This window comes from Lissotriton vulgaris, chromosome 2_1 (genome assembly GCF_964263255.1).
Source record: "Lissotriton vulgaris chromosome 2_1, aLisVul1.2, whole genome shotgun sequence".
NCBI lineage: Eukaryota > Metazoa > Chordata > Amphibia > Caudata > Salamandridae > Lissotriton > Lissotriton vulgaris.
The window spans coordinates 1,515,143,907-1,515,170,017 of record NC_141687.1 but is presented as its reverse complement, the minus strand read 5'-3'; positions in this window follow the sequence as shown (position 1 = coordinate 1,515,170,017).

Genomic DNA, 26,111 nt, shown 5'->3' with positions numbered 1-26,111 from the left:
TGGTGCTCTGAAAGTAAGCGAAGCACGTCATGCCTGCAGGAAGAGAAACTCAATGAAAAACATAGTGCTTACAAGACTAAATAACATACAATGTAACAACCGAAGTAATGGGGCCAGTAGCCATGGGAGGTAACAAATGAAGACAAGGTGGTACTAAGGAGGGACTGACAAACCTATTAACCAATCAGAAGCCTGCATTTACGAAGGGCAACGCCACAAGCCAATGACAAATATGGGCGGTGAGTGGGCTGGGCTTTTCTTCCATTTTCCACTACAGCAGCTCACCAGAACAACATATGTGCGCTGACTCAGGCTCGACCTAAAAAAAGGATGGTTACAGCAGATCGAATTTGTTTTGAAAATCAGAAAAAGACTTGACGCACACCATCTGTAAAGAACTGACCGACAGTCATTAATTGATTTCTAAGCCATTTTTAAAAAGCAGAATCATGAAAAATAGAAAGAAAAGATGAATGACCCCAAAGTGAGGTCTATGAATTGATGTTAGTGATTTTGTACCTTCTGCACCTCTCTCGCCATATTTTCCTAGCGTCTTTAATCGTTTTAAACTATACCTGCTTAAACTAATTGGGATCTTAATGTCTACAAAGGTGGCTATTGGTATCCAAACTCAAGGCTAATGGGTCTATAGATCGCACTTTGTTGGCCTTTTTTCTATTAAGAGACAGAGAATATGCTGCTCCAAAGCTGCCGAAAAGTAAAATGATGAATCAAACAGATCTTCTTGGGGTGGAGGAACGCCCACATAAAATGCCCAATCGAATCAACAAAAAAAACACAATTTAGGACAAGGAGTAAAATTGCTCGAAACAAATATTGAAACTTTGATCAAATACACATTTTCGCAATACTACATCGCCCAGTGAGACTGATGGGTAAATGGGACTCATTATGCATTTTAGATATGCATTGTTGTTACAGATCATTGTGTTGTTAGTGAGCTATCTGTCTCAAATGGCTAGAACCCCAAAAATATATTGCAACATCATTCACACGCCCATCCATTGTCTGAGACTAATAATTCAAAATAATCTTTGTTTTGTTGTTGTTCAAGTTGTTCCCCGATACTTCTCCAAAACCTTATGCTTCTGTTTCGATATATCTAATGGCTTGAATGGCAGCTGTAGAATACACTGCCTTGTCGTCAGCATGGGCACCAATTTTGACCTCTAAGACATTAATTTAAATAGAAATATTATATGTATTGTTGTTTATCTTGTGAAAATGGGGTTCTAAAATAAATTGCAAGCAACAACTGACCACCTTTGTGAATACCTTCGTGGATTTGAACTATGTTAGAGATTTAGCCAATACCTGCGACTTTGACACCAAGATATTTATAAAGCACCTGAACCCGACTCAAAAACGTTTCACTGAACCCCATCATTCTCATGGTAGCCCATACAAAAGGTAGTCCTTGGAGAAATGTAAATTATGATGGTGTGATTTACGTAATTTCTTTTTAGGCTTGTGTCGTATTGCCTTGCTGATCCTGATGTTGAGATAGGGCAGGCGGAGGTGGAAGGGGCGGTGATAAGAGGGATTAAGGAAAAGAGCAGTAGAGTTGTAAGGAGGAAAAATAAAGGAAAGCCCAAATGGAAGAGTTGGGCTGAGGATTTTGAGGACTTTATGACAGGGTATCAAGTACAAGACCCCCAAGCAGAAGCTGATAACGCTGCGAAACCTGATAGGGAAGGACATTGCACAAATCATCATAGAATTGCCTGCCGCCAGCGCCACTTCATATGACGACGTGAAAAGAGCTCTAGATCGGAAGTTTCTGCACAAGCGAAACTTGAACTACGAGCGGTACACGTTCAACCTTGCGTCACTGTAATAAGATGAATAAAGATGAATAGACGAGGTGTAGCGCGCACCAACATTCCACTAACATTCATACTACTTATGGCTGAGCAGCAAGAACTAGACCACTACAGTCGCAAGTGAGGTTCTACGATTTCGGATTTCGTCCCGTATCTAGCCGCCATTTTGTGTCTTGTCACCATTTTGTGTTGCCCTCACTCAGGCAGCACGGCGAACAATGTGCTTTTGCTTCTCCAGCTGCTACGTGTCCTTTCAGTTAAAAAATAACTCCATTGTCCTTGTTCATGAAACCCGATGTTAGGGTCTGGCTGAGTTCGTTAATCCATGTCTGGCTCGATTGATCCCTGTCTCGGCCGACTATTTGCCCTCTCCTATTCTTTCCTTATACTATCTTATCCGACTGGCCTTCGCTTTTCTCTCCTTGTATGCTCCTATTACTCAACCATACTTTGAGGCACACAAATACGTCCTGCAACCTGCAAGAGGGTAATGTCAACACCATCACTGATTAATTTGTCGGGAGGGCTAGCACAAGGGGTCTGAGAGAGGGGCGTATTCGAGACACCTGATAGCTTGTTTTCCAACTTTTCTCATTGGTTCGTTTTGTACGTGTAAAGAGTGAGATACTGTGAATATGTTTCATATAAAAGACTGTGCGCCACGGATTGAAGTGGCAGTCTCCTTAGAATCCACCTTGAGTGTAACTTCTGGGACAACTGTGCTTAGCTGCAGCTAATAAACCTGGCTTCCATGCTCAACGGAGTGTCTTGTGTCTCTGTTTTTCACAAGGCAGGTGAACTCGGGGATTAAGGCGTGCCCTGCGCCGCCTGGCCCATAAGGCCCGGTTCTCCAACTGGTGCCCAACGTGGGGCGGTTTCAGTGGTAGCGGTTCAGCCCGAGGGTCGTGAGAAGCCCCGCAAGAATATTCTGGAGGATTCGCGAGCCACGTCAAGCGACCCCTGTATGTCGAAGTGGACCTAAGGTCTTTTTCAGCGCAGCTACTCCATTCCGACGGCTGCTGATGACTGCTGCCCTGACTGCCGCCCTGCCTTGGACCCTCTGGTGATGATTGGTATCGCAAAACGTTAGACTGACCTCCGTTGGCGTGAGAATACCATTTAGTTAAGTATTCGTGGGTAACGCCCACTTCTTTGTTTTGTTTTTGATTTTTGTGATTCGACTGTTGCAATAGTCGAAGCCGAGGGGTGAGTACTTTTGTACTGTGTTCTTTGCTTTCACACCTTGAAGTTAGTAAACGGATTAGTGTGCTTAAGATGCCTGGTCTGAGCGGATTTAGGAAATGTTGTTGTTTTTGCTGTACTAGGGATTCCCGGCTTGAGGATTCAGGTCCAATTCCTCCGGTTGGAACTCCCACTTATGAGCTCTATTTCAAGCATGGTGTTGATCCCATTGCCTTTAATGAGGCATGGATCCGATACACGAAGAAAGATGGTGTTTTGCGGTGGCCACAAAATGGTAGCTTTGAGCCTGACATACTAGATAATTTGAAAGCAATTCTGTTCAAAAGAAAAGCCCGGCCGGCAATGTTTGACTCTTTCCGCCTTTGGCGTAAGGAAGCCAAACAGAGAGAAATTAAACAAGCAAAAAGTGATAGGAAATTGAAAGATATGACGGTTATACAGGCTGCCCAGCAATTTAAAGACGATGAGACTGATCGTGCGATTGAGGGCTCAGATAGACAGCATCGGATGGCAATTGATAGGTGCTATCCTGTGTTGCCTCCACAGCGCAAAGATCTCGATGAAGATCTCTTAATGTCCCATTTGTTGAAATTACCTCCGTCTTATGCGCCAGGTGCTAATGCACCTGTATCATTGCCACCTGTGCAGCAACCTGTTGTTCAGCCAGGAGCTCCGGCTCCCACACAATTGCCTCTTTCCGTATTACCGCCTGCACCTCCTTTGCCACCAACTTCTGTACCTCAGTCTCCTTTGCCTTCTGTTTCTCTTGCAAGGGGTAGTCCTTCTCTTCCTTTGCTTAATACCGCGTCTCCAGTTTTACTCCCTACTTCTTCTCCGATTCGCAATCGATTAGTTGATACTGTCTCTGGTCTTTTCTCCCCCCTCTTTGGACCATTTAATAGGACTCCTGCTTTCTCTCGAAGGCAATCTTGTAGCCAACTTCCAGATTCTGAGGAACAAGTTGTATTTGACTCCCTCGCTCATAAATGGATGATGAATGGTCCACTGTATAGTGTACCCGATATATTGAGTACCTTTCTACAGTGGAATGCGCCCACGCAGAGATACGTTTTTAATGTTATGTGTGACGTACTTATTAAAGGATGGGAGGATATGGAGTTGGATTTAACTCGTCAGGGTCTATTTGATATACAGGACAGGTTTGAGAAAGGACTTATTGTGGGTCCTGACGTTGAGGGTGCTATAAAAACACTTGTTACTTTTAGATCCTTATATTCTTCCCGGACTATTCCCGAACCTGATCCTGCAGTTAGACAGAGGACGAAGAATTATCCTATGAGAGAAGTTCCTCCAGTATGGAGGGAAGCAGTTCAGCAAGCGGGCGCTGTTCCTGGTGTCCCTGCTCATTTTTAGCGTATATGGGTAAATGTCCTTTAGAAACGAGCTGAAGTTTTAGCACCTAAGCAATCTTTGCCGGACCCTCGTAAAAATCCTGCTGGTTATTGTAAAGAACTGTTCCAGACTGTTGATGCATGTATTATGAATTTGGCTGATATTGATATGCTGATGGGGGATGTAGTTCCACAAGCATTGTGGGCTCGGATTCGTAGAGAGGACCACGACCAAGCTTTAGGTGGTACTTGGGCTGCTATAGTTGCTGCGGATGCAGCACAAGTGGGTGGTGCTAAGCCAAATGATTTGATTACACAGTTGCCTGGTAGAATAATCACTTTAATGAAGACGATGATGCCTGCCTTACGCGTTAACTGGGATACGTTAGCTGCGTATAAACTGAAGAATGATGAGAGTGTCTCTGATTTCTTTACTCGGTTTGAGGAGACATTTATTGATCATAGTGGTCAGGATTGAGTACTGAAGGTGGACAGCGAATATTTGTGGATACATTTGTCTTTAATCTGCTTCCTAAATTGTCCCATAAGTTGAAAGATTCGGAAAGCTCTTGGGCTGTTTCTTCGTCTGCCCAAATATTAGCCACTGCTCAGTATTATGAGAATAGGGACAAAGAAGAAAAAGATAAGGCTGAGAAGAAGACTAAGGATTTAAAGATGAATGTTCTTCTTCAGCAGGCTTTTCCTCCTCGTTCTGGCCAGCGTCAGTTCTAGCAACCTATTCAGCCTCAGAGATTGCTACAGAAACATGAGCCTTTTGTTCTGCAACCTTTGCTTGGTCCTAATCAGTGTGCCTATTGTAAAGAAGAAGGCCATTTTAAGAATAGCTGCCCGGTTTTATTGCAGCGTAATGGTGGCTTTCAAGGGCCGCGAGGCCGTGGTGGTTTTCAATCAGCACCTATGGGTAGAGGGCAAGGTGCGTTGCCTCAAGGACAGCGTTCCTTTCCCCCTCAGAATTCTTTGAATTATTTTGATCAACAGAATACTCAGTCTGCGCAATATTACAATGATGATTATTGTGTTGAAGGTGAGAATCAGGATTTTCATTCTAGTTAGGACAGCCATGGAAAAAGTAATGGAGTCGTATCAGTTCCAGTGGATCAGAATGGGCCTTATCTTGAGGTAGTTGCTTTGGGTGTTACAGAGCCATTTCCTTTGGATACTGGTGCAATGAGAAGTTCTATGATCTATTCAAAACTGGGGCAGCTTTGTCTGGCTTAATGAATGTTTCCGTAGGATTTTCTGGCGCCCCAGATGTTAACCCAGTTTCTTGTCCTTTGCGTCTTTCGATTGGTCCTTACGATCTGGAAGCTCTGCTTATTTTAACGACTGGTTGCGGAGAGAATTTGTTGGGTTTGGATCTGTTAAAACGTCTTTATGCAACGTTGTATTGTTCCCCCTCTGGTGTGCGTCTTACTTTGGGTGAGAAATTGGTTTTTCCTATATATCTATCGAAGGATAGTTTTCCGCCTGAGTTGCAATCTCTTCCTGCTACGCTTTGGGCTACAGGTCCGAATGATGTTGGTTTGTTGCAGATTCCTCCTTATGTTGTTACTATTAAGCCTGATTTCTAATGATGGTGAACGAGCTTTGATGGCTATTATCTATGATCTTGTCCAGAAGGGTGTGGTCGAAGAAACAAAAGGTAATGTCCTGTTCTCCCCGTTTTCCCGAGATTTGGTTTGCTGCGCATTGTCTGGTCTGACAATGGGAGTGAATTTGTAGGCCAAATTATGCAGAAAGTATGTGCAGGTCTTGGTATTAAACAGAAATTCCATGCGGCAAACCACCCTCAGTCGGCGGGATTGGTAGAGTGCTATAATGGTACTCTCAAGCTTAAATTGGCAAAGATTCAGGCGAGCACAAGTCTCGCCTGGCCTGATGCCCTACCATTAGCACTTATGTCTACGAGAACTACTGTGCATTCTCGTTTAGGTTTGAGTCCGTATGAGGTCGTTTTTGTGCGCCCAGCAAGTGTCTGGGGAGTCCCTCGACCTAAAAAGTATTCTGATATTCCATACCCAATGCTGATTGACTACTTGCATGACCTCACCACTAAATTACGTATTCTTCATCAACAGGTTCAAAACGCTTTGCCAGAGGCCTCTGTAGACCCAGGTCATTCCATCCAACCATTGGGTCTGCATGAAAAACTTTCAGCGGAAAAAGAATTTGGAACCTCGTTAGGGCCCACCGCGACAAGTGCTGTTGACGACACGTACGGCAGTGAAGGTCGTTGGAAAAAAGAACTGGATCCATGGCGTGCACTGTAAGAGGGTACCTTTGCCTTTCGACCAATGGATTCGTGAGGGCATAGGCGATAACGAAAGTGAAAAAGTGCCTAGATTTGTACCGTTTAGTAGTCCACGCCTGGAACAAATGAACTCTGAGAAAGAAGACAATGACGTGTTACAGGAGGCCGTCCCAACACATCTGCGTTTGAACACAGTGGATCCAGAAGCCTTGTTTAAGGACCAGACGATCCCTAATAAGACTCAATATAATTTACGACCAAGAATGATCAAAGACAATTGAACTTTTCTTTTTTTACGATTTTTCTGATTATACCTTTTTTTGAAAGACATTAATGTGTTATCTTCCACTATCCATCAAGTTGCAGGGTCACGGTAGGAGTCTTAAGCTGTGACCTGAGTAGTTACATAGGTCTGCAGGACTTGCAGTGTCATAGGACAGCTAACAACCACAGCTAAGTAATCTAGGAAGATTATCGTGAGCAACGCTTTAGAGTAATGGATATTAAAGTGGAAATTGATGATCGGACTGTAAATATGAAAAGTAGATTTAAGAAACTAATGGTTAGTCCATGTGGAATAACCCTGTGTATTCTGATATGTTTATGTACTTTATTAACATGTGGAAGTTGGGTTGTTTATGTTATACAGCCATCACCTGTTCCTACATCTGTCTCTTTATCTTTTCCTACTACTGCCTCCCCACATCGGTTTTATACACTTTCAGAACACGAACAGATTAGGAGAACAGAATATTTCAACAATTAATTTATTCAGTTATTGCATCAACACCAACTAGTGATGAATACTACTGATTGTTGGGTTTGTGGGCTCATGCCTCATAAAACAGAGAGAGGTATGCCGTATTTAGTTTTTCCATTCTCCTATGAAGGTTCCGCCTGGGCTTATTTGGCTATGTTCTCTAACATTTATCAGAATCAGCTACGATATCCTCCTGGTAGTCCATATGGTGGTGGAGCAGACTTCAGTCACAGTTTCACAGTTCCTTGATTAAGGGAACAGTGACTATAGCTAAGATTGCTCAAATTAGTAAGATTCCCATAGATGAGAAAAGAGCATATGATGGATGGAATATAACACGATATGTTACTAGCCTCACAGAAAAGGCTAAACGAAGGGGCTCGCCGCCAATTTGGACTGTACCTCATCGAGGTAATTTTTGTTTACAAATTAATGGCCAGAATGTTAAAAGCAGGAGAAGATTATCTGTTCTTCTACTTATGTCTATACACCTCAGATCCCTTCACCGCTAGTTCCATCACAAGGCACATATTTTATCTGTCACGATAGAGCCTATAGATGGCTTCCTACTTATTTCTCAGGAACCTGTTATGTGGCTTTTCTTCTTCCCCCGACATATACTGCTCCTTCAGGTCATTTCAGGAAAAGATATGGTAAGGGAGTTATTGATCAGAAAGACACAGCAGGACAGGAGGCAGCTGACTTTATTAAAGGGTTGCTTCCTTTCTGGGGCCCAATGGCCAATAGCAGACACATCAGACACTTAGCTCGTGTTGTCGAGGCCACCATAAATGAAACTTCTGGAGCCTTGAGTAATGTGACAGCCGAACTTCAGGCGGATCGTCTTATGACGTTACAGAATCGGATAGTTTTAGACATTATCCTTGCAGATCGTGGTGGAGTCTGTAAATTGATCGGGTCTAGTTGCTGTGTTTACATTCCCGATAATGCCCTTAAGGTATACATATCATCTCCGAGTCTATAAATCAGGACACAGGAGATTGGTCTGTGATGGAGTGGTTTTGGGGACTACTGTCCACATGGGGATGGAAGATACTAACTTTCCTTGGAATGATTTTGGCTATCATCTTCTCTTGTTGTCTTTGTGTGCAGTGTGGACCTGCAATATGTGGTCTTTGTGCCACTATGTGTGTCCCGAAGCCTGTTTCACAGAAAACAGAGAATATTAGAATGATGCTACAGCAACAGCTCGATGACCTCATGGTCATTGACATCGACTCAGATTGTCTTGAGTCCCTGGTGTATTGCCTGAGTAATGGCAAAAGGAGGGCCTGAGGTTCTATGATTTCGGATTTCGTCCCGTATCTAGCCGCCATTTTGTGTCCTGTCGCCATTTTGTGTTGCCCTCACTCAGGCAGCACGGCGAACGATGTACTTTTGCTTCTCCAGCTGCTACGTGTCCTTTCAGTTAAAAATAACTCCATTGTCCTTGTTCATGAAACCCGATGTCAGGGTCTGGCTGAGTTAGTTAATCCATGTCTGGCTCGATTGATCCCTGTCTCGGCCGACTATTTGCCCTCTCCTATTCTTTCCTTATACTATCTTATCCGACTGGCCCTCGCTATTCTCTCCTTGTATGCTCCTATTACTCAACCATCCTTTGAGGCACACAAACACGTCCTGCCACCTGCAAGAGGGGATTGTCGACACCATCACTGATTAATTTGTTGGGAGGGGTAGCACACAGGGTCTGAGAAAGGGGTGTATTCGAGACACCTGATAGCTTGTTTTCCAACTTTTCTCATTGGTTCGTTTTGTACGTGTAAAGAGTGAGATACTGTGAATATGTTTCCTATAAAAGACTGTGCGCCACGGATTGAAGTGGCAGTCTCCTTAGAATCCACCTTGAGTGTAACTTCTGGGACAACTGTGCTTAGCTGCAGCTAATAAACCTGGCTTCCACGCTCAACGGAGTGTCTCGTGTCTCTGTTTTTTACAAGGCAGGTGAACTCGGGGATAAAGGCGTGCCCTGCGCCGCCCGGCCCATAAGGCCCGGTTCTCCACAAGAAAAAGATGAACCAATGTGCGACTTCATTATTCGTATTCGACGCCTAGCCCGATATTGCAAAATCGACACATTCAACACAGAAGACGCGCTGCGGCTACGCATAAATGCAGAATGGCAGTCAGAATCATTATGCCGCCAGTTGTTAAAAAAAAACGATACACTTGAAGAAATAGAGGAACTAACGCGCATAAACGATCAAGTGGAAGTCCACACTAAGAAGGTGGAAGCCAATAGGCCTGAGAAAAGGGAGCAAGTATTCCGAATGCAGTCTCACACCGACCCGACGCGCCGGTCAGACCACCGCAAGTCAGGAAGATCCACGCAGACCTCCTGGGGAACGTCTTCGCGCAATGGACCTCGAGGCAGTCGGACAAACAGACCAACCTCAAAATGCTATAGGTGCGGACAAGACTACCCCCATTCAGGACAGTGCCCTACCATCAGACAACAGTGCCACCTCTGTGGTAGAGAAATCCACTTCCAAGCAACCTGTCAAACATGAAGATCAGAGATAAGGGCAACCAGGTCCAACTCAGACACTCGTCACCAAGCCAGAGCGGGGAAAGGAAGAGGAAGCCGCTCATCTAGCTCATCGAGGTCGAGCGTCCAATCAGCCAGCTCATATAGATCCCAGAGGTCAACATCCCGAGAATCATCGTCTCCCACACCTGTCTCACAGGACAGTGATGAAGACATATGCATGGTGTCAGATCCTGACAGACTGAAAATATATCCGAAACTGGACATTCAAATAGGGAATCATCCTGGCAAGTTTGTACTCGACTCAGGAGCGTCTCTGAACTACATCTGCGCCCTGGAATATCAAAGCATGAAACCCCGACCGAAACTGGAACCAACAGCTGTTCGAGTCTATACCTGGATGTCTAGGAAACCGCTACCGTGCCTGGGACGGTTCAGCACGACCCTAGCTTATAAAGACCGACAGATTCAAGCCTACATCCATGTGGTTGAAGGTCCCGATGCAGCAGATTGTCTTCTCAGTCTGCCGACGGCAGAACGCCCCAAGCTTGTCGAACTTCTATACATGGTAGATGATTCCCCAGACATTGTCCGCAAATTCCCGAACCTCTTCAAGGGTCTTGGGAAACTCAACCAGTTCAAAGTCAAGTTACATATCGACGAACAAGTGTCACCTATAGCACAACACCAGAGGAAGGTACTGTTTCACCTGCAACAAGCAGTGGACGACGAATTACAAGACTTATTGAGGACGGACATCATTGAACAGTCCACAGGGCCCACTCCATGGGTATCACCCGTAGTGGTAGAGCCCAAGAAAGGAGAAGACAATATGGTGCGCCTGTGTGTGGACATGCGTGCACCAAATACAGCCATTAAAAGAGAGCGACATCCCGGACCTCATATTAGCGATATGATTGCCCGCCTCAAAGGAGCGACCGTCTTCTCAAAGCTGGATCTCAGCAAGGGATACCACCAACTAGAACTGCATGAGAAGTCTCGCTACATCACCACCTTCACCACTCACCAAGGCCTGTTCCGCTACAAACGCCTGAACTTTGGAATATCCTCTGCTGCCGAGATATTTCAAGAAGCCATTTGACAAGTGATCCAAGGCATCCCAAATGCCTTTAACTATAGTGACGATATTCTAGTCTTCGGAGAAAATCCAACAGAACACGACAAAGCATTAGACCGAGTGTGCCACGCATTACTCAATGCCAACCTCACCCTGAACTCAGCCAAATGTGAATTCCACAAGTCCACATTGAAATTCTATGGACATATCTTCTCCAAAGATGGCTTGAAACCAGATCCTGAGAAGGTGTCGGCCCTTGCGGACACCCCACAACCACAGGACATCAGCGACCTTCACTCATTCTTGGGAATGGCGAGTTACTGCGCTCGCTACATTTAAGACTCCGCAACCATCAGCTACCCGCTCAGAGAACTCACCCGCCAAGGCCAACAATTCCTATGGTCACCCGTGTGTGAACACGCATTCAACAAAATTAAGAAAGCTGTGAGCTCAGCCATTAACCTAGCCTACACAAGCTTGTTACGTGAAATTCCCAAAATTATGCCATCACTCCAGTTTGTATAAATAAACGCCACTCATGTAAAAAAAAAAGTGCCATTAAAACGCATGTGAACAACAGAAGAGGAACAGCTGTTATATGTGGTGCTTTCTTCATATGCATCCTTGAGACAAAAATTGCTGAAATTTTTAATGACTTAAAAGCAAATTAGGTGTTTTTCACACACACTCATAAAAAAGCCCAGGAGATTATAGAAAATGTCTTCGCTGATCATACCGGTCCATTTTGTAAGGTATTGGCAGCATCAGATAGTGAAAATTACATGTTTGTATGGTAAATGTACAGGAATTTATATAGCGCAAATCACCAACCGGTCTCTAAGCGCCTGCTTAGGAAACCCGTCCTGGTATTCCCCTGTGAGATAACCCCAGCAGGGGCCGTTGTGGAGATTAAGCAAGCTATTGCCCAGAGTTGCAGAGTGTGAACCCATGAATCGAGTAGGCACCGGAGCGAGAATTGTTGAGTCCATGGACATTTTAGGACTCAAGACCTCGTCGAGCCGGGAATTGAACCCTGGTCCAGGGCTGACTTCTGCTTCCAGGTCTGCCTCCTCTAACCAGTGAGCCACACTTCTCCACACATCGGGGTATGAAACCATGTTGCTGTCCACTTATGAGTGTTTTAAAGAAAGAAGCAAGGCATGGGGCTAGAATCTTAGAATATAGGGGCATATTAGCAAGAAGAGGCGATAATTATCGCTGACCTAGGTTTGCGTCATTTTTTTAATCACTGTCTATCGCTGGATTTAATCGCTGAGATAGCGCGTTATTAGCAACGCTTATCTCTAAGGCGATAAAAAAATCCAGTGATAGCGGCAAAAATCAGAAATAGCGTGAGAATACCAGCGCTAAATTAACTGCTCTAATGAAAAGCTTGCTACTAGGCAAGTGTGTACTTAACCTAACAATCCACCCCCCCCCCATTGAGCAGATGGCTAAGTCAAGTTTTTATCAAGCGTTAAAATCAAGCAATAATCTCGGTTAGCAAGACTTTTTTTATCGCTTTGCAGGCATTGATAATAGGGGAAGGTGTTTGCGACTATTTCCCTTTACTTTTAGTGAGGAACGCCTACTTTGCATTTCATTAGCGATAAATATCGCTGACATGCGTAGCTGCAAAAAAACGGGAGCTATTGCCAGTAAACTGTCACTAACAGCTGTTAGCAACAGCTTGCTAATAGGGCGATAAAAATATTGCTGCTTTAGCAGCAAAAAGTGCTGCTAAAGTGGCGATACTGCCCTTGATAATATGCCCCTAGTTTGGTATCAGTAATAATTTGTGATATGAGGCAGTAGGATCCTCCCTCATCAGCAGGCTTTCCTTTTTTAATTTCTTTTTGTTATTTAAATTGATAGAATTCTAAGGGGGGCGTGGTCAAGATGTCAGCAAGGTAGGACGCTCGTTTTCAAGCTCCTGCCTGCCGCCCACCTGACACAGCACAGCAAGGCTCCTTAGGGGCCCGTTCGGCATGGGATTGGCACGGTGTGCTCCAAGGTGTCCGCCGATCCGCTTGCACTTGTCGCTGGACTCCTGGCGGTATCGGGGTCGGGGGAAATGGAAAGGCGAACCCGCCCGCCATTGAGGGCGCGGCCTCGACAATGCGGTGCCTGCGGTACGGACACCGAGGCCAGCTTCTCCCCTCACTGGTTGCCATCCGGCCCCATCTGCAGCAGTACGCCTAACGGAAGACCACCGGAGGCCTGAGCGGTGAGCTAGGGGCACAGCAGCTGCCGCGGCGCAGGGCGGTGTCGCATTGCAGGGGCCCCGGGCTTGACTGCCGCGGTGGACCGCGTTGATCACCGGCCTCGTGTGTGCGCCGACCAACCTGGAGTGCTTTGGAGGCGGTGCCGATCTACGTGAGCCCCGAGGCCTCTGAAGTTGCTCGCGGGCCGGGGCTGATTGGCACCTGTGGGGGACCGCGCCCGGCGTGACGCATGAGGTGTCGGGGGCATCTGCCTGCCCCGCTAGAGCTGTTACCCCGTGGACTTTGGGGTGTCGCATGTGCGGCCCGCGGCCTACCGCTAACGCTTGGATAGGGGGCTGGGTGCCGTGGGACACGGCGCCTGCGCAGGGTGCTGCTTGGCACACAGCGGACTTGACCCAGAAGAGAAGATTACCTGGGGCATCCGGGACATCATACAACCCCCCCACCGGGCCTGGGTCGAGTGCTGCGCACGGCCTGGTGCCACGGAGGCGAAGCGCGCAGATCCCCGGCCTTGCGGGGGTGATAAGGATTCTCCAGTCACTGCACATCAAGCTTATGGAGGACAGGTGAGGCCGGGGCAGCTGGGGGATGATGTGAAGATATTGGGACTCACCTGGACAACGAGGGCGGTGACACCCCGGGCATGGTCTACCCGGCTGCTCCTTGGGTCTGATGAAGGCCCCTTCCTGAGCCCCCCCCCCGAGCGCGGGTTGAGTGCTGTTCACGGCCAACCCTTGCTACCTGCAGGTGGCGCCACACAGATCCCCAGCTCGGGGTGGAATTGGACTCGGTGGCTCCTGACGTGACGGGGCCATGCTGCAGCAAAGCTCGAGTGGCTGGAGACTGACATTGAGATAGCACTGCCCCCAAACAGGATCTGCTACGTGGGGTGCACAGTAACTTGGCTCTGGGGCACTTCTCCTGAGGGGTGCTCCGATCGGACGGACCCTCCTCCCTGGTTTGCTCTGTCACACCTGTCTGCCACCCGCCACCCCTGGTTCCGGAGAGGGCCTGCTGTTCCCTGCCTTGGTGGCGCCCGGAGTGGTAGGGCTGAAACAAGCCTAGGTGGAGACCCTGCTGGCGGGTCCACCCAGAGTAGGAGTCTTCGCTTCGCCTTTCATCACATTGAGCCCAGATATTCCAGGGCCATGCACAGACAGTGGGGGGTGCTCTCTCCGGGCCTGCAGCGACTGCATACCAGCTGGTCCTACGCTCTCGAGCCTACACTTTGGGGACAGTGTGACTCTGGACCTGGAGCCTGTCTCTCACGCTCACTGACATACTCTGGCTACTCCCTCTGGGCCCTCCGCAGCCTGTGACGTGCTCTCAACTGATAAGGGCCTCCAGTGAGTAAACCTGTGCCCCCCTGGGTGATAACCTTCGCCCAGCCAGGATACCGCGAGCTGCAACAGAGCATGTCCAAGGCCAGAAATGTGAAGGTGATGCCTCTGAAGGACATCTTTGGCCGCGCTCAGTCCATCCCGGATATGGCAGCGACAGCTCCAGAAGCCGCGTTGTCCAAACAGCCTACGGCCCCGGGGGATGAGCCCATCACAAAGGCCTTTTTAGAGCCGCCTTTCCTTATGCTGTGAGAGGATATCCAGTCGATAAAGGCCGAGTTTGCCACGGAACTTAAAGAAGTGCACCGCGATGTTGACACTACCGGAGAACGAGTAGCTACGCTTGAAGAGAACAGTGATGCCACGGTGGCAGACCTCACAACATTCCAGCAAGAAGTCATCAGGTTACAAGACCAGAACATGGACATGCAGCTACATCTGGAAGACATCGAAAACCGATCCCGCAGGCATAATATCCGCATCCGAGGGGTGAGAAGCTCCGACGACACCAAGGACCTATTTGCCTTCACCACCAGCCTCTTCCGACAAATCTTAGGCGATTCCCACACGGCGGATGTTGTCCTGGACAGGGAGCACAGAGTGGGACCGCCCCGCGGCCCTCATGCACCGCCTGCTTTCATCAAGGTGTGTGTACAGGATTTCAAGACCAAGGAAGCCATTCTCTCCAAGGCAAGAACCATGCATCCGATTTCATTCCAGGGCCACTCACCAGTGCTGTATCAAGATCTCGCTTTGATTACGCTGCAGAGATGCCGGCAGTTCCGTCCTGTGACCGACCATCTACGACAACAGGGGATCTCATATTCCTGGGGGCACCCATTCCGCCTCATCTTCTGGTTCAACAATAAACTGCACCAGCTACGCTCCCTGTTGGACGCCTGTCACCTGCTGGACCTCACACCCCCGAGTGAGGAGGGAGACGCAGAGGGCAAGAGCACGAGATCTACTGTCTCTCCATCAGGCTTGCAAAGACAAACCAGGAAATTATGGCCCCGTAAACCACCTGCATCGGAAATCGCAAGGAGCCAGCGTGATGCCCTTGCAACAGTTCCTGAGGCCCTCGCTGGAGAGAACTCAGACAATAAATGAGGGTCCGGAGAAGATCCCCATTTAAGATCCCCACTGCTGCAACTTTGCTGGGTGTGGGCGGGTGGCGGGAGGTGGAGCGCTCCTCCCTGTTGATTGACTTTGATCCTCACATGGTTGCTTCTTCGAGTCGTCCTGGGATGGCGGACTTTGTTCAAAATCTGTTTTTGCTCAATGGGTGTTTGGGTTAGAGAGGGAGGGGTACACTTTGGAAAGGGTTTTCGGATTTCCTCCCTTTTCTCCCCCGGGTTTTTTCCCCTTTCCCCCTGTTTTTGTCCTTTCCTGGGTGGGTCCCCCTGTCCACTCCCCTCCCTGTTTGCGACCACCCATCAAGCCCGAGGTCGTTGCGGCGGTCTTCTCACTATACCCCTTTTGGGCCATGCCGGCTGGGTGCTTGAGCCAGGTTTCCTCCTCTCTTCCCTTCTAGATGGCACACAACCCCCTGAAGGTCCTAACCCTCAATGTTCGGGGATTAAACAACCCTGTTAAGCGGCGAGCAGTTCTGAGTATGCTGGAGCACTCGGCGGCTGATATATGCCTCCTCCAGGAGACCCACTTATTACGTAAAGAGCAACACAGGTTGAAATCCAGAGTTTTCCCCATACAACTATTCTCCTCACTGTCCACCAAATCAGCTGGGGTAGCAATTTCGGTTTCCCGCTCCTTCCGCGGTAGGGTGGTTCAGAGGGAGGTGGAGATCAAAGACCGCCTAATCACCTACCAATTCTCGATCTCTGGTATTTCTCTCATAATAGGGTTGGTATATGCACCTAATAAAGGCCAGGACAAATTTTTACACAATTCACTTATTGCTCCAACGGCCAACTTGGAAAGACGCCTGCCCCTGGGTTGGAGACTTAAATCTGGTCTTCGATAACCTTACAGATCGCTCATGTCAACTCACCAATCAAGTGGGGGCCATCTCGCGGACTGGTCTTGCACACATCCAAGATTTGGGCCTAGTTGACTTGTGGCGAAACTTCCATCTCCATAGCCGATCCTTTACCTATTACTCGAGGGCCCACAAGACATACGCCAGACTGGATTATTTCTTGTGCTCTATCCATTAGTGGCCTTAGTGACAGACACCGATATTCTTACGGCAGCACTCTCAGACCACTCTCCGGTAACAGCTTCTTTCTCCTTTCCATTTACTCAGTCACCGCAGTGACATTGGCGCCTTTGTGACTCCCTTATGCACCAGACCTCTGTCACCAACCAAATTCCCACCGCTATCTCGAAATATCTAGCCCTCAACGCCAATGCAGACACTTCCCTGGCGACACAGTGGACTGCCCTTAAGGCAGTCCTGAAAGGAGAGTTCATAGCCATCTCCACGGCCATCAATAAAGAACGGTGCCAGAAGCGTGCTGAGCTCACACAACGTGTGGCGGAGCTGGAGCAGATGCACCAGCACACGGGTGCAGAAAAGGGCTTGGCGACAGCTTTGTACAGAGCGGAGACATCTAGTGGCGCTAGACCAATATAAAGCTCGGTATGCGGCCTACGCCACTCCTTTTACACCGGAGGGGACAGATGCGGTCGCCTTCTGGCGCATAAACTACGGGAGGTGAGGTAGAAACAGGGGGTTCAACCTGCAGCTTAGGCATTGGGCTCTCCATCCCCAAATTAAACCTGGGGCTCAGAGATTTTTAACCCCTTCTGAGAAATGGCTGATCACCCGAACGTCAGACAAAAAATTAATCTTGGACCTGTATAAACACCTTCTTGCGGCTAACACTCACACTTACAACGCAGGTCGGGCAAGGTGGGAACGGGATCTGGGCAGACCTCTATCACACAAATAATGGAGTGGCATATACTATAGGGAGCGACACTCAGCTTATCATGCAGGTCTCACAGAGACTTTGACCGAAATCGCTACCTACTGGTATCACACGCCAGAGCGCCTACACCGATTTGATCCTCGTAACAGTGATAGATGATGAAGGGGGTGTGGTGAACTAGGCACTTTAGAACATGTGTTGTGGAGCTGTGATAGACTCCAATCTTATTGTACCACCATTTTAGATGACATTGACCCTCCTCTAGACACACAACTCCCACGCTTCCCAGCTTATATCCTATTAGGGCTGCCCAATCCGTTGACATTCCCCCTAAAATCTAGAAGAGGCCGTCTTATTGCTATTGCGCTAGGGACAGCTACTCAGAATATATTGGCCCACTGGCACTCTCCTCAAGCTCCCCCACACGCTGGATGGTTACATAGGCTATGGTTAGTGCTAGGGATGGAGAAATTGTCGCTACCATTGGCGGGTAGAGGGGAGGAATTCCCAGTTTCCTCCGGAGTTCCGGGAACTGACTTGCCCCCGTTACCTGAGGCTCCTCCGGCTAGTGGACACGCAAAAGAAGCGATGAACCCCACAATGCTAACATTAGTTTTCCTCTTTTTGTGTGTGCTTCCCAGAATCTGTGGACGGGGGGGGGGGTAGGGGGGTTCGAAGTTTTGATTTCTTCCTTGATTTTTCCCCTGAGTTGTATCCTGTTGACCCGCTCACAGCAATTACTTGGTAAAAAGGACAGCGCTGACAATTGATGTCTGTACCACATTCTTTTGATGGAGCAGGGGGTCCTGTTCCCCTTTGTTATGTCTGAAATGCAATAAAAATATGTAAACCATAAATTGATAGATTTCCATGTGCCAGGCATACCAAGCCCTAATCAATACTTAAAATTTATTTATTTATTTATTTATTTATTGTCATTTTTAAAGCGCGGCGAATACCCGTAGGCGTCTCGGCGCTGGCTGAGGGCATAGGTCAACATCCAGGAGAACCAACGGAGAACCAATCCAGGAGAACCAATTATTTGTAGAGGAATGGGAGCTAGTTGATCTGCAGTATCCTATATATAACTCGAGAGAAATAGATGGTATTTGCAGCCTTTATGGAGGATGACAATAGCTTGGCTTCTCTGTCACCTTCTAAGGAAATCTCAGCCTTGGTCGTTCATTCCTAGGTATGAATCACAGTACAAAATTACTAAATCTATAGTCAGTCAAAATCACTAGTTTTTCCACATCTGCTCAATAAAGGTCATATTTATTACTTTCCCATTGTTTCAAAATGCCAGCGGCTTCCCCTTCAAAGGAGGAAAAGTAAGTATTGCCAGATCCCTGAATCTTCAACCTGGTGGTTCCTATAGATAAACCCGAGCCCTTCCTCCTTTTAAGAGCTCTATCATTTTACACAGCTGCCACCATGGTTACATGGTCAGATGGCAACAATCTGATTGGATGAGGAAAGATGTTGCCTCCACTGAGATAAGTGTACTAGGACGCGCCTTCAAGAAGATCTCTTGACGTAGCATGCAATTTCCAGTGTTAATGAGAATTGGTCCGGGTCTGGTAACTAAAGATGAACTGGATTGCACGTTTATACGCAGAGGGAACCAACTGACATGCTGAATTTGTAAGGATGGTGTTCTTTGTCACTGCGACTGGTGGGGTGGTACATGGTAGAGGGGAGTGAGCCAGGATATTTATAGGAAAAACTGATCCAGGGCTCTGGCTTGCCTCTAAGAGTCAAGACCATTAAATGATATGACATGTAAGTGATACAGTGCACATCATGTAAAAATATTTTTGTTTCAGATTAAGCAATTATATCTTGAGCACATTTGTTTCAGTTCACTACAATATATGATATCTCTGTATTGGCATCTGTTAAAACTATTAGCTTTTAAACATTGTTTCCTAACCTACTGTGCCATGACAACACTACTATGTGTGAACTTAGAGATGTCCATTTGTAATGTACACTGTATACGTGGTATTATATATTAAACTAGATGTAATCGAGATTTTTATATTGCACACATCATTAGATGCATTTATTCACCGTGGTCTCAGAATTAATCCTTAATTAAAATAAGGCACAGTGAAGTAAAGTGATTTTCAAGGGATCACACAGTTTCAGCAAGCAGGGAAGCTGTAATTGAGACCCAGGTTTCCTAGTTCCACAGTGTGAGGTGGAGTCACTGAAAAAATATCATCTTCCCACTCTCTTTTACCTTTAAAGAACAATGCTTTGTGGTCAGTCTTTTCATGACCTAAATTAGTACACTCCATGCAAGAAGTACAAGTATAACATTGTGCCTTAATTTGGCAAGATAAAGGCAGAAAATGTTAAATGATCTTCCTTTACAAAAGTACAAATTAAGTACAATGGAAGGAAGCAGCCTGTATTTTTGTTAACTTCAATGTCTTCACTGACTGAGCAAAAAATAAAGAGTGAAGCTGCCAGCACCTCATTGACAGCACCTGCATTGATTGGCAAAACAAAGAGTGCTCTTGCACCCCGCAGGCCTTCAGCATCTCCAGCTCAGCTCGGCTTCAGGCACGCACAACAGAAAAACATCTTTAGGTGCCATGTGAGTAGTGGTTTTCATCTTTTAAAATGTGAACAGAATGTGTACATTCTTTAAGAAATTGGATTAATAAATGAGGGGGAGGGGACCTACCTCAAATAATAATCACAATACTTGTCAGAGTGAGAGTGAACCACTAAACTCACAAATAAACCTATGCTTAACCCCACAGTAGTCAGGCACAACTTAGAGGCAATGTGTAGAGTATTTATGCAGCTCTCAAACAGAAATAAAGTTAAAACACAACAAAAATACCAAACCAATTTAAAAAAATTGAATATATACATTTCGATAAATAGCCTAACACTAAAATGACAAAAATCCAATAAGTAGAACTGCAGGTATGAATTTTTAAAATTTGAATTGAAATGAGCGCTACAGAGCACAATTGTGGTCATCTGGTCACACTAGACCAGGTCAAAGTCAAACGTTAAGGCTGACTGTGATGGAGCTTAAGTAGGATACAGGGACCCGGTTCTTCTGGGTGAAAAGTTTACCCTCTTACTTAAAAACGTATATTAAAAAAATGTTGCCAACGAGTCATTAGTGGGGCAAGCTGAAAGCAGGATCTGAAGCTAGGCCTAGTGGCAGCAGATTGCAGAAGAGCTTGTTGTCTCCCTGTAGCCCAACCCTTAGAGTCTCTTCTGGGGTCATGGGTTCAAGTAAAGGAGTTCCAGTCTTGTTTCAGATTCTTCAGACAACAGGGTAATTCATCTTCTGATTCTTCACGGGTCTATACGTGTTCTGAGGAGAGATCAGTGGAGTCCAACCATGTGTCCATTGTCAGCCTGTGGATAAGGAGCAAGCCTTTGTCCATCCCTAAACCAGTTTTGGTCAGTTGCTCAACCCCCACAGGGTTTAGCACCATCCTAGCAGGAGAGCCAAAGGCGAACCAGGCTTAGGTATGAGCTTCATCTGACAATGACAAGGTAGGCATTCTTTGAAGCTCAGGAAGGGATTGGGCACAGCCTGTAGGCCATCATGTCAAGGAGGGCGGCCCACTCCAAGGCCTTCTGTCCACTATCTGGGAGCAAAGTAGCTCTAATGCACATGCAAGAAAGAGGTGATTACCTGTTAAGAAAAATACCAGGCAAACAAGGAACAATCGCTCCAGCGCGGTTTGTTACTGCACAAACAAAGTGTTAGCTCTCCAGCGCAAGGCAAAGCATAAATAAAGCAATAGCGCTCCAGCGCGGCTTCCCCATAAGCAACAAGCGCTCCAGCGCGGTTTGCTTAATTCACATACAAAGTGTTAGCGCTCCAGCGCAAGGCAAGGAATGAATAATCAATAGCGCTGCAGCGCAGCTTCCCCCAAAGGCTACAAGTGCTCCAGCGTAGTTTGCTTACAGGCACAAACAAGTACGAAGACCACCAGCACGTGGCAAGTCACTAAATAAATATTAACGCTCCAGCGTGGTCCTTAATGTTTAATGAAGGCAAGCGCACCAGCGCAAGGCAAGGAAATGGAATTACTAGTATGACGAGCGCTTTCAGCGCGAGGCAAATCAAAAGAAAACAATATTGCTCCAGCGCGGTCCTTACTGAAAGACGGAGTCCAGTGCATCAGCGCGAGGCAAGGATCAGTGCAGCAAGGCAGCTCAGCCGGGCTGAAGATTAGCGTGTAGGCGCTGGCAGCAAGGAGGGAACAGAACGCGCACCAGCACGACGTGGCAACAGAAACGTCTGGCAGCGGTATGTCCGAACAGCAATGGAATCCGTTTCCGAGGCTAGGACAGCTGAAATCCACAGAATTCGAAGCACCGATCGGGCAGAAACAGCGCTTCAAATGCGGTTTCTCCCGGAAGCGCTTGACGTTCCAGGCAGCATCCGGAGTGTAGCTAGACCGCTAACTCCTCTGAATCGGAAGTCGGGGGTCCCGGTTTTCACATGTGGTGCGGAGCAGCAGACCCTCTCGCAATCACACTGGAAGTCCTACCCTGTCCTACCCTGACGGACCATGACACTACCCATGACGGAACCTTAAAAACCCTCACCAGCCCTAACTCCACCCATCAATGAACCTTAAAACCCCTCAACACCACTACACTTGAGCCATCCCTGAACTCTAAAAATATCTACACCCCTCAACTCCATTCCACCGTTAACCCTAAAAAACCCTCACCACCCCTAAACTCCACCAATTCATGATACATACAAAAAATCCCAACGCCACTAAACTCCACCCACCCCTGAACCCTAAAATCCCTTTCTATGCCTGAACATCTCGTATTCCTGAACCCTAAAAATCCCTCATTACCCCTAAATATTACCCATCCCTGAACCCAAAAGCCACTCACTAGTCCTAAACTCCACCCAAGCTCAATGTAATTTTGTATTTTTTTCTTGAAATTATCTTTTCTTTAAAATATTTCATTTAATTGTTGATTTATTTGTATTTGCTTAAAAGAGTTTATCCTTAACATTGTCTTTCCATGATTTGGTTTCCTCCAATGGGGGTTCCGAGTTTTCTTTTTTTCTAATAATTCATATACATCAAAGTTCAATACCATTTCCTTAGGCTTTCCACTTGCCCTTGCCCCACTAAAATACCTAAAGCTGTGTTTTCTTCCTTAGCTTCCAACCTTACCATACCATGCAATACTTGCCTCACCTCTTGCATTATCCCTGGTCCCTGGAAGAATGCTCTCATTGTTACTTTTCTGAAAACGCCCACTGTGGATACCAGCACCATATCTAACCATAGGCCCATTTCACTTCTCCCTTTCACTGACAAGATCACTAAAAGTGTAGCCTATCAACAGATTTCATTGTACAGTGATTAAAATACCTTCTTGAGCAATCAACAATCACGTTTCTGTCCTAATTTTTGGTATCAAGTCAATCCCGATTGTGACCACCAATGACATCAGAATAATTTGAGACTTAGGTAAATGCTGCTTTTAATCTTTTATACTTCTCTGAACTGGACTGCCTGCCTGGCACTGGTGTCACTGTTACTGGATTGGCCTGGTCTTCCTTCATAAAGGATTGCAATCAAGCAGACACGTTTGCTCCTTTCTGTTATTTTTTTAAGAAAGGCAGTTGTGTTGTCCCCTAGGTCTATTCTTCAATCCAACTGTATTCCATATTTATGTCTCACAGCTAATTGACCTCATTAAATTATGTGGACTGAGCTTCTACTCATATGCTGATGTCACTAAGCATATCCTTAGACTGAACGGAAACCTTACTGCTTTACAAAATAAATTCAAAAGCTGTCTCTGTACAGAGCCCAGACAAATGAAATCCATGTCTCTTTGTTTACACATTGAGAAAACATAAATCATTGTGTTTAGTAATTCCACTGCCTGGTCATTTTGGTAAATCGTCTGTCATTTCTACCAAGAATACTGGCATTATCCTTAACCCCTTTGCTGCTAGGCCTCCCCCTGCTAAGCCAAATTTGTGTCCTTTTCTTCTAACATCCCGTGGATTCTAAATGTACCCAGGGTTTGTGGATTCCCCTGGAGGGGACCAAGAAATTTGCTAAAATACAGCTACAATTTGGGTTTCTGGGGAAAATGGTGGGGAAAGAGCTGCAGAAGAAAGCGTCTATTTTTCCCTGAAAATGGTATCAACAAAGGGTTTGTGGTGCTAAAATCACCATCTTCCCAGCTTTCATGAACAGACAGGCTTTTGTAAGAAAACCAAAATTCTATTCACAGTTTTTGCATTTAACTGGGATATAGCCTATTTTTCCTTTTTTTATGCTTTCAATCTCTTTCCAGTTAGTGGAATAAATGGCTGTGAAAGCAATATTGGATCCTGGAAAGCTATTCATTTCTGAAACCTAGACAAAAGTCATAATTTAGGAAGGGATCTTTTGTGTAGATCCTTCAAAGTTTTCCTATAGAAACTAACGACTGAAATCAAAATAATTTGAAATGGAGTTGAAAAAAACAGCCAACTGTGCCAAAGATTTCTCCTGCAACTTCTTGTAAGTATGGCACCTTTTTTAAAGCAATACACAGTTTCTTCTGATGGACCCTTCTAGTTACAGGGTTTTATAGGACTTGTAGGTTCAACAAGAACCTGAGTTACCGAGAGCCAATAATTGAGCTGCGCCTTGCTATGGTTTTTCATTGTGTAGTGGGCCTGTAGCAATTCATTTGGTAAAATATAAATAGTGAAAAATAAGTATCAAGGAAACCTATGTATTTCCTAAATGGGAACAAAATATAGAGTTTAGAAGCAGTGGTTATTTGCACAGCTCCAAAATTATGGTTACCCGTACTAGCAGGTCAATTAGAGGACATTTTTCAAATGACTTCTGTTTTACACATTGTCTTACATTTGGAAGGCATAAATGCATAGAAAGTCAATTGGCAATAACACTTGTGTTAGACCTGGCACATTGGCGTGGGTTTCCCCTGTATTTTTGCCTTTGCCTTCAGTTATTTTGCTGTGTTTAGGACTTCATTATGGTGGTTTAGATGCTTTGTGCACTTTGCCACTACTGTTAAGTGCCAAAGTGCAAGTGCTCCCTTTGTCAATTATTGTTATGGATTGGTGATTTCACGTTTGGCATATTTAATTTACTAGTCAGTCTCTACTACAGTGCACTGTGTGTGCCCAGGGCCTGTACATCAAATGCTGCTACTGGGCCTGCATGACTGATTGTGCCACCCAACTAAGAAGCCTGGAAATGTAACTCAGGCCTGCCATTGCAGAGCATCTGTGCAGTCTGGTATTGCCATGTTGACCTGGCAAATGCACCCACTTGCCAGGCCCTAACCTTCCCTTTTCTTACATGTTAGTCACCCCCGAAGGTAAGCCCAAGGTACCCCTGTGGGCAGGGTGCAGTGTATGTGAAAGGTAGGACATGCCCTGGTGTGTGTGGCATGTACTGATAGTGAAATACTGCCAATTTTGTTTTTCACTATTCTAAGGCCAGAGGATAGAATGGTGAGTTTGCTGATAACATCTTATGAACATTTCTTCCCATGGGAACAAGATAGGAAAATAAAGTTTGATATGCCAGAACTCAGAATGTTAGGATGCATCTTTTAGTGAGGGTGATTTTTTTACATTCTGGTTTTGAAAATACCACTCTTAGAAAGTAGGTATTTTCTTGCCTAACTATCCAGTGTGCCTCTGCTAGGTTGTTTATAGACTGTATGGTTTTGGAGTAACAGGGGCTGGGGATGTGCATTCTGTTCAGACAGCCACTTGGGGGATAGAGGTGTGTCCTGCCTTTCCAGGGTGAGTCAGGGCTGATCTGAATAGACCTGGGCTGTATTTAAAGTAAGGGGAGGAGATTTCTTTCACACCTGAATAGGCCTGGTCTGTCAAGGACAATACTGTCTCCACCTCCGGCCAGAAAGCTGCACCAGAGAGGAAAGAACCGGTTTGGTCTGGGCAAAGAGCTTCTCAGCACTAGAGAACAACGAGATTTACTTATAAAAAGAGTGGCCCAGACCCCAGACTTTTAGATCACTTCTGGGGTTCAAGAGGAGCCTTTGCCAAGGAGAAGAGCTGTAGAAACTGAGGAGGAGAACTGCCCCTGTGCTGTTTGCTGTCTGGGGTTGGCCTGCAGCGGCTACTTTCTGCCAAAGAAAGGGAAAAGGTCTTTGCTGTTTGCTGTGTCCCCTGCTTGAGGAGGATCTCCAAGGGCTTGAAGAAGAGCTTGTCTCCTGTTCTGAAGTCTCAGGAACACAAAGACTTCACCCCCAGCTCCCCTGAATTTCCTTGCTGCGAGTTCTGACCTGCCAAGAGGTGCCTGTAGCTGTTCTGGGCCTCTGGAGATTGTTCTGGCTGTTGGGAGCGTTAAAAGCAACACAACGATGAGAAGCACGGTGCATCCATACCTGTTTCCGATGCATCCCCAAAGTAACCGACACAGCGCCTGCCCACAGCTCGAGAAATCCCTGCACTCCGCATCAAGTGGATCGGTCTTCGAAGTCCAAGATCACCGCACCGATTCCAAAGCAAGGCCTGCTGTGCGGCTGCAAGAACCCCCGCATTGTCCCGGATTGTCACATTGCATCGAGGCGCCAAGTCTGTCACATTGTTGGGGGACGCAGTAAGAAACA